This window comes from Sus scrofa, chromosome 10, assembly GCF_054392235.1.
Source record: "Sus scrofa isolate SSC_HxYL_T2T_F1_AM1 chromosome 10, Sscrofa_HxYL_maternal_Yorkshire_Landrace_v2.0, whole genome shotgun sequence".
Lineage (NCBI taxonomy): Eukaryota > Metazoa > Chordata > Mammalia > Artiodactyla > Suidae > Sus > Sus scrofa.
In genome coordinates this window covers 48,299,096-48,308,524 of record NC_139392.1, presented here as the reverse complement: position 1 = coordinate 48,308,524, position 9,429 = coordinate 48,299,096, and the positions used below count along the sequence as shown (strand labels likewise).

Here is a 9,429-nt window from a genome sequence, read left to right as displayed (position 1 = left end):
AAGACTGAGCTCAATTCCAATTACAACAAGGACAAGTGAGGATTTATGGCCAATGAACAGAATGTAGGGGTCAGTGAGGGAAAAATTACTAAAAGGAGACATCAAGGATGTGGAATTCTTGCTAAGCTGCCTTAACAGGATTCTTGCTAAAGACAAGCCAAGGACTTATATACAAGGTGTTAGATTTCAAAAGCGTGGATGAGGAGTTTGATTGGAAGTGAAGTGTAGGGGCTTCTTGATAAATTGATTTAACAGGATTCTTGCTAAAACTGTCCTTGGCAATGAAGGACAAGGAAGGTAAATGCTGAGACCTCCTTGAGAAGAGGTCTAAAATTTGGTCAAAGAGAGACTTCTTTTCAAATCATAAAATGTATTTGGCTTTGAATCTCTGATTTTTCAATTATTAACTTGGCAAATATACAAATATACAAATGTGAGCAGTTTCCCTTATGATAATCATAACTGCTCTATAGAACCCCAAAGTGGCATCATGAAAATCAAAATCAAGATGATGTTACAGGTGAAGACTTGGGTAAAGTGTAAAGTTTTGTATACATTTGAAGAAGTTATTCTTACAGGACAGACGATAAGCCATAGTCAAAAGACCATAATCTTTCTTTTTGTCAGATTAAGAACATAAGACTATGATGGTTCTTCCTGTTAACTCAAGGCATTTACAGTATAAAAGAAGAATCACCAGGGTAAAGAATTTTCAGGAGTTCCCACTGTGGCTCAGTGGTTAACGAATCCAACTAGGAACCATAAGAATGTGGGTTAAATCCCTGGCCTAGCTCAATGGGGAAAGGATCCAGCATTGCCACGAAGTGTGGTGTAGGTTGCATATGTGGCTTGGATCCTGAGTTGCTGGGGCTGTGGTGTAGGTCAGCAGCTACAGCTCTGATTAGACCCCTAGCCTGGGAACCTCCGTATGCCATCAGTGTGGCCCTAAAAAGACAAAAAGACACCACAACAACAACAACAAAAAAGAATTTTCTCACCCTGGGAAGTTCCTGTGTTGTGCATTGGGGGATCCAGCATTGCCACAGCTGCAGTGCAGGTTACATATAACTGCAGCATGAATTTGATCCCTGGCCCAGGGAACTTCCACATGCCATGGGTGTGACTAAAAAAGGTGTGTGTGGGGGAGACTCTAGCTTGGTTTTTCTTAGTAGTCACAATGATCTAAATGCTTGAAAGAGCCTTATAATAATATATGATAAATGATGTTGTCACCTCAGGACTTCACACTCCTAACTCTAAAATATATTCACCCAAAGTAGATCTAGAAGAGGGTGCTCCCCATCATGGTCCAGAGCAACCACACCAACATGAAGGAATTCTTCTTCCTGAAAACGTTGTTTGTGGTTTTTCTTGCTGTTTATGTAGGAGCTGTGCTGGGCAATGCCCTCATTGTGGTGACCATCACCTGCAGGTCCCACCTCCTCACTGCCATGTACTTTCTCCTGTGGAATGAATCTGTCCTGAACATTGTTTTTTCATCTGTCACCATTCCCAAATTCCTAGTGGATCTTTATCAGAGAGGAAAGCCATCTCCTACAATGGCTGCACTGCTCAGATCTTTTTCTTCCACTTTGCTGGTGGGGCAGATATTTTTTTCCTTTCTGTGATGGCCTATGACAGATATCTTGCAATCTCCAAACACCTGCACTATGTAACCCTTATGGGAAGAGAGGTGTGATTGGCCTTGGTTGTGGCTTCCTCAGTGTGTGGTGGTTTGCACTCCACTGTTCAGATTATTCTGATGCTTCCACTCCCCTTCTGTGGCCCCAGTGTCCAGGATGTCTTCTACTGTGATGTGCCTCAGGTGGTTAAGCTTCCTGCACTGACACTTTTGCTCTGGAGGGCCTCAGGATCTCTAACAATGGGCTGGTGATCCTGCAGTTGTTCCTCTTTCTCCTGGGTTCCTACACGAGGGTTCTGGTGGTGCTGAGATCTCATTCTGTGGAGGGCCAGAACAAAGCCCTCTCCACCTGCACCTCCCACATCCTGGTGGTGACTCTTCATTTCATGCCTTGTGTGTACATCTACTGCTGGCCCTTCACTACGCTGCCCATGGACACAGATGTATCCATCAATAACACAGTCCTCACCCCCATGCTAAACCCCATGATCTACATCCTGAGGAACCAGGAGATGAAGTCAGCCATAAAGAGAATGCAGAGGAGGCTTGGGCCTTTTGAAAGCAATAAAATGGGATGAGCAGTCAGATGGAGCCTGGAAATCTAATTTGAGTTGGTTACCTCACTGTTAACCTAAGGGTCAGAGACAGCTGGCTCTTTCTCTACAGTCATTTGTCTATATCCCCAGAGCCACTAAATTCTTTTTTATCTTTTTATGACCTCACCTGCCACATATGGAAGTTCCCAGGCCAGGGGTCATATTGGAGCTGCAGCTGCAACCTGTGCCACAGCTTGTGGCAACACTGGGTCCTTAACCCACGGAATGAGGCCAGGGATTGAACCTGCATCCTCACAGAGACAACATCAGGTCCTTAACCCACTGAGCCATAACAGGAACTCCAGTTAGAGATTATGTAAGAACAAAAGGAAGAGATGAGATCAGACATCAGCTAGGGGACTGGGGAGAAGTGTGGGGCATGAGGTTGAAATCAATAACCTAAATGTTGGAGTTCCCATCATGGTTCAGTGGTTAATGAACCTGACTAGTATCCATGAGGATGTGGGTTCAATCCCTGGCCTCATTCAGTGGGTTAAGGATCTGGCATTGCTGTGAGCTGTTGGTGTAGGTCTAAGATGCAGTTTGGATCCAGTGTTTCTGTGGCTGTAGTGTAGGCTGGAAGCTACAGCTCTGATTTGACCCCTAGCCTGGGAAGCTCTGTATGCCCTGGGTGCAGCCCTAAGAAGATGAAAAAAAATATCCCTAAAAACTCTTTTGGTATGCTCTGTGGCTCTCAAGCCAACATATTGGACTTCATTTTCTCCACCTGCAAGATGGAAATAACATTGTCTACACACAAGGTTGTCATGAGAATGAAACATGATAAATGTTGAGAAGATTGTAGCTTCCAAATATAGCACCACTCCTGTGAATGACCAGCCATACAATGTTCCCTATTGTATACATGTCTGTTCCTAAATATGTATATAAACAGAATATGAATGCATTTGTTTCATACATTCTCTCTCTAGTGGTGTTGCTGTTTTCAGTGGATTATTAGAATCACTTCTTGACTTAATATTGTGAGTGCATAGTCTTCAAAATAGTTCATAAATTAGTGAAAACAAAAGGAACTGTTTAAGTTGTGTTAAGTCAGATATATACATGAACAAATCTATATACATGGACCAAGCATTTCCTATGCTCAAGTCTGTTCTACACTTTTGCCTGCTAAAATTAATCTCAAAAGAATTACAGGAGTTCCCATAATGGCTCAGTGGAAACAAATCTGACTAGTATCCAAGAAGATGTGTGTTCCATCCCTGGCCTCGCTAAGTGGGTTGGGGATCTGGTGTTGCCATGAGCTGTGGTGTAGGTCAAAGACTCGGCTCAGAACCCATATTGCTGTGTCTGTCACTAAGCCAGCAGCTGTAGCTCCAATTCAGCCCCTAGCCTGGGAACCTCCTTATGCCTAGAGTGCATCCCTAAAAAGCAAAAAAAAAAAAAAAAAAAAAAAAAAATTAGCAGATTGGGGATATATCTGCACAGAATCCACATTTATTTTATGTTAACCTGAACTTCCTTCTTACCTTTATCCCCTATTTCTATTTCACCCCCAAGACTTTTAGAGCTGGAGCAAAACTATAGTTTTCATCTATGTATGCATAGGCAATTGAAGCAAATCACTCTGGTATAAAAAAATTACCTAAGGAATAACTTTTCACACACTCAAGACCCATTTTGTGCACCAAGAGAGTAAAAACAAACAAAAAATACTGTAAACAATGACTTTATACAGGGTCACTTAGGAGTAGTCACAGGGCCGATGTTATAATCCTCCTCTCTCTCAAGAGAATAATTCCAAAGAAGTAAATCTGCAAAGAGACAGTAAATCTCCTTTTTCTCTCTATGCTCACATGCAATCCCAACTTCTGTCTCCAATCGTCATTTAAAAATTGGTCAAGAGGAATAAGGAAGCTGAGGACATTGAAACGTACAGAACAATTTTTTTTGCAAATTGTTATGATGGGCTCATATTTAGCTAAAAAATCCTTATAGGTGGCACACATCTTCTCTGCACCCTACAAGACAGAGGCATTGGTCCAAGACTCTTAAACATATTGCCAGTGCTTCTCAAAATGTTTTAAATTATTGCCTCCTAGATTTCCTGTTGCAGCTCAGTGAATTAAGAAACTGACATAGTCTTTGTGAGGATGCAGGTTCGATCTCTGGCCTCAGTCAGTGGGTTAAGCATCCAGTGCTGCTGCAAGCTGCAGAGTAGGTCACAGGTGCAACTCAGACCTGGTGTTTCTGAGGCTGTAGCATAGGCCAGCACCTGCCGCTCTGATTCAACCCCTGGCCCAGGAACTACCATGTGCCTCAGGTTTGGCCATAAAAAGAATAAATAAATAAATAAATAAATAGATAAAATTAACTCATTACCCCACCAAAGGATCTTTATTAGATGTTTCTCCTAACTGCTCTCCCTCAAGAAATCTTACTCCCAAAGATATACTATATATCTTTTTATGTACTGATGTTCTCTGAAGAACCACAAATCACTGTAATATCCAAGGTTTTTTTTGGCCCCCAAGAACCTGTTTTTGTCTCCTTGGGCATGATGCCCACATTGAGAATGAATGATCATATAACATTAAATGTTTGTACAAATATTTCCCCAATACTGAGAAACTCACACACTATATAGATTTATCTTCTGGAGCCTTGCAAGAATTTGGAAGTTATTGAAATGTTTAAACAACTTCATGTGTGTGTGTGTGTGTGTGTGTGTGTGTGTGTGTGGACTTTGTGTGGTGATGACTTAGCAAAGGTGTAATAATCCCCACTGGAACTCCAACACTAGCAGAAGAATGTCCATTCTGTTTCCAGACTCACATCCAATAAAATTCTCTTGGCTAATTCTCATATTAGGCTTGGGCCTGAGGGACTAAGCCTAGCAGGAACACGTTGGGACAAGCAGAAGAGCCACGATGACATGACTTCCTGAGTCTGGCTTTCCCAACAAGAAGGGTGAGGATAAGATGTTGAAGTCTAGTATAACTAATCTTCAGAAGAACTTCACCTTCTATCATGCTATTTCTTAGCATCATATACACTGAGGCCCAGCTACCCAGTCTCAAAATGTGTCATTTCCTGGTTTGCTGCTGAAGAATTTAGGTAAGGATATTGAACCATCAGAATGTGAGATGTTGCAGACCACACATGAACACTATGAGCATGAAAAGTGCACCCAGTGTATAAGATACCACACAAATAGCTGAAAACTTCAGCGACAGAAAACAAAGTGTATGTTAAAAATATTCAGTAAGGAGGAATGTCTTCCTAAGAAGAAGAGGACACCACCACATGGTAGGAGAAAAAGCGGTTTCTATTTGATGAAGTGATTGAGTTGCACATAAGGAACAGATTTTGTTCCAGCTTAGGATTTGTCCATGTGGGTCACAGAACCTCTTTATACAAGATGGGTGCTTCCTTAAAAACCATGGTTTTAAGCCCAAATTCCCTTAAAAACTGTGGAGGTTGCAGAGGCAGCCCCGTATAAGTACATTGCCCATGACTCACTGGGTCTCTTTTGCCTTTGATCCAGCCTTAAGTCCCAAACTCAATACCCAGCACTGAAGTCTCTGGTCCACTTGGTTAATTTACACAAGTTCACTGGAATAAAAATAAGCAAGTTGGTTCAAAGAGAAGCTGTTCTTCTGTTGAGTAGCATTTTACATTCTGCAACTGTCCTCATAAATAACCCTTCAGGGAAGGCACTGTTTTTTCAGGGAAAGAGAAAGGAAGTGAATTAATTGAATGCCTATTATATTCTGGGTACTTTACAAAACATGATTATAGTTACTCCTCATGCTACCCAGTGAAGTAAGTTCTGTGCTTCCCAGTTTACAGTGGAGGAAATTAAAGGAAAATAAAGGACCTGCTCTGAGAAACAAAAGGAGGCAGAGGCAGAATTTCAATCCCAGTGTGCCTCCAAACCCCTTGTCCTACCCCACATCACACTAGATCCTGCAACAGACTACATCATACTAAACTGTCTGTACATTTTACAACTGAAGATCTGAGGCCAGAGTAGCAGCATGACTTTCCCAAGGTCACGGAGCTATTTTAAAGCCTGGATCAGAAAACAAATCTCTACCTGGCACCCCTGAAGCCAGTCCAAAGACATTAACAAAAGGGTTTCTTAAGCTATGTTTGTGAAGATTCTTCTTGCTCACTCATACTCCATTGCCCATGCCTATAAGTCATGTCAAGTTTACTCATTAATTTAAAAAAAATTACTGAGCACCAAACATGTGGCTCAAACTAAGTAAAGCTTTGATGACATTGGGATGGGTGAAACACTGAGCAGACAGGATGACCTTGAGGTGTAACAAGGAAACTATACTGAACTAAGGAAATATAAACATAGAAGAAATCAGATGTAATAAACTGTTATTTATGCCAGAAGAGAAGTCAGTGCAGGGAATTATGGTCATAAAAAGATGTTAGGAAATTTTTCAGAGAAGAGGGGACGCTGGACCTGAGTGATGAAAACTCAGTGCTCATCCAGGAGAAGAGTCTAAGAGTGAGGAGGACATGGTGGATGGAGAGAACAACAGGAACTTAGATCCAAAGGCAGGAACCAGCAAGAATCTGCATAACATTTCAATATCTGGAGTTCCCATCATGGCACAGTGGTTAATGAATCTGACTAGGAACCATGAGGTTGCAGGTTCGATCCCTGACCTTGCTCAGTGGGTTAAGGATCCAGCGTTGCCATGAGCTATGGTGTAGGTCGCAGATGCAGCTCGGATCTGGCATTTCTGTGGCTGTGGCATAGGCCAGTGACTATAGCTCCGATTGGACCCCTAGCTTGGGAACCTCCATATGCTACAGGAAGCAGCCCTAGAAAAGGCAAAAATACACACACACACAAAAACCCAAAAACCAAAAAAATAAAGATCTGAAACAGGATCAAAGGAAAAAGGGCACTAGATGATACTCAAGAAGGAAAAAAAAGTCATGGTTGCTATTTGAGGAGTTTGATGTTTTGTAGGCAATAGAGAACCATGGAAAATTTTCAAACAAAGGAATAAATGATCTCATTTGTGACTTATATTTCTGGAAACAACTGAGAGGATGTAGTTAGAGACAACTACACCGAAGAACAATTTGGGAATTCCTACAACCATCTCAGCAGAAATGGTAAGGGTTTAACTGAGGATGAAGATAAGGGGACACATGGAGAGCCATGAAGACAGTAGAATCCTTAGGAGAGATGTGACACAGTGTCCAGTTTCCTTGCAATGTGGGAAACTCAGAGAAGTCTATGAGATAAAATGTGCTACCTATCAGTACAGGCTGTGGAGGTGACTAAGCCCACAAAGACTGACTAAACCAGGGAAACAAAACAAGTAGTCCTGTCCTCCAGACCAAATGAGAGGCAAAGTGTGGCGGGTTTTTTGCAGCTCCTGTTGTGACTCATCAGGTTAAGGACCTGACTAGTATATGTGAGAATGGGGGCTTGATCCACCATTGGTGCAATTATTTGGCTGCTCCCATGGCAGGTGGAAGTTCCCTGATCAGGGATCAAACCTGCACCACAGCAGTAACCAGAGCCACAGCAGTGACAGCACTGGATCCTTAATCCACTGGAGCACCAGGGAACTCTAACAATGTGTGGTTTTTGTTTATTCATCCACATAATTTCTCAAGGCTCTGAAAGCTTGTTTCAACACAAACTAAGTAGGAAGCTTTCCAGCCAGGCACTAATTTAGGGACGATCTCTCTATATAGAGGTTTTAGTAATTCAGAGAGATGCCACGGCTGAGGATTTTTTTCCTCTGAGTTAACTTTTTCCTTTTCACCACTTCCACCGTCATAAATCTTCTTAGAAACCGTGGAACTGACATGGGCAGATTTGAACTGACATGGGTGAAATATGTATTGCGCTTAAAGGCTTCACCACTAGCTTCCTATGTGATGTTATGCATATTTGTTAAGCTTCTTCAAGAACATGATTTTTCCTCAATTAATTCTCTAGCCATAAGACATTGCCTACTCCTGACTCACTTGGGAAAAATATAATAAAATTGTCTCTTTCTTCCCAAACAAGGACTCTGCAGTAAGAGAACCAACAGGTCTCCAGGAACTGGGAGCAACCTTTGCTTATATCCTGTGTTACTTTGCTCTGCATCAGGAAATGCAAATTGCAAGCTCATCAGAAACTGCTTAATTGTATAGAAAGGGCACAGGGGGAAATCTGCAAATACCTGGACTGAATATTTCACTGTGGTAACCTTGCATTTCATGACATTTCTCCGTGGATGCAAGCCTGGACCTTTGCTGTCTTCCTTATGGACTGAACCATCACCATCTTTGTCATCTTCTTTGTGTTAAACCCCAACCCTTGAGTGCTTATGAAATGAACTTAAAGAGATATTTCGGAAAGGTAATAGAAGAACAATAGTCTAAAATTCCATTGTGATGGAGAGTGGAAATTGAGGGAGTGATAAAACTCACCATGGAAGGTGCTGGAAAATTCCTGCAAAGAGTCCCTTACACAAATTATTGCTGAATTTATGTATTATGAAACTGGCAGGCAGTGTAGTATAATGGAAAGATCCTAGGACTAAGAAATGGAAGACATCTGTGTTACCTTCTCTCTGACACTGATTTTCTGTATAACCTTGAAAATCAGCTTATGCTTTTTGAGTTCACTGCACACTATTGTTGAAGTGGAAAAGATAATGCCTTCCCACAAAACTCAGAAGGATATGTTAGGAAATTTTATTGAAATTAGATGTGCAGTTGCTTTTAAAACTATAATATGCTATTGACATCGATCCCTATCATGTTGTTCCTGAAAGGCATCTAAGGATTGATTTATTCCCATGATGTTTAATCCATAGGAACAAAGTAGAAAATGAATAAAATAGGAGTTGCTCTGATTCATGAAGATGTAGGGAACCTGCAACTGCTTCCACAAAAACTTCCTTAAGTTCTCTTTCTCAGTAACTTCTTGGGGTAGATTTTAACAGAAACCAAGGGCCCCCTCTGACTATAATAGGGAAACAAACCTATAACTTATGCTAATAGGGGAGCTGAAGCAGGTGGAACTGAGTGATTTCCCTGGGTAATACAGTAAGTTCCTGTAGAATAAAACATGTGATTTTTAAAAATTACATAGTTCAATTTATGCATGAGATAAATCTTTGCTTGATTTCATTGCCTTAGTAATATCATTATTTCCTTTAAAGCTGTACATAGAGGAAAAAATATTATCCA

The 9,429-nt window shown here is 41.3% G+C and overlaps 1 pseudogene; it reads left to right on the top strand.

The window, feature by feature from the left end:
* The first annotated feature begins 1,220 nt into the window (after positions 1-1,220).
* On the top strand, positions 1,221-2,220 carry LOC110259046 (olfactory receptor 4D6-like; annotated as a pseudogene).
* Positions 2,221-9,429: the final 7,209 nt, after the last annotated feature.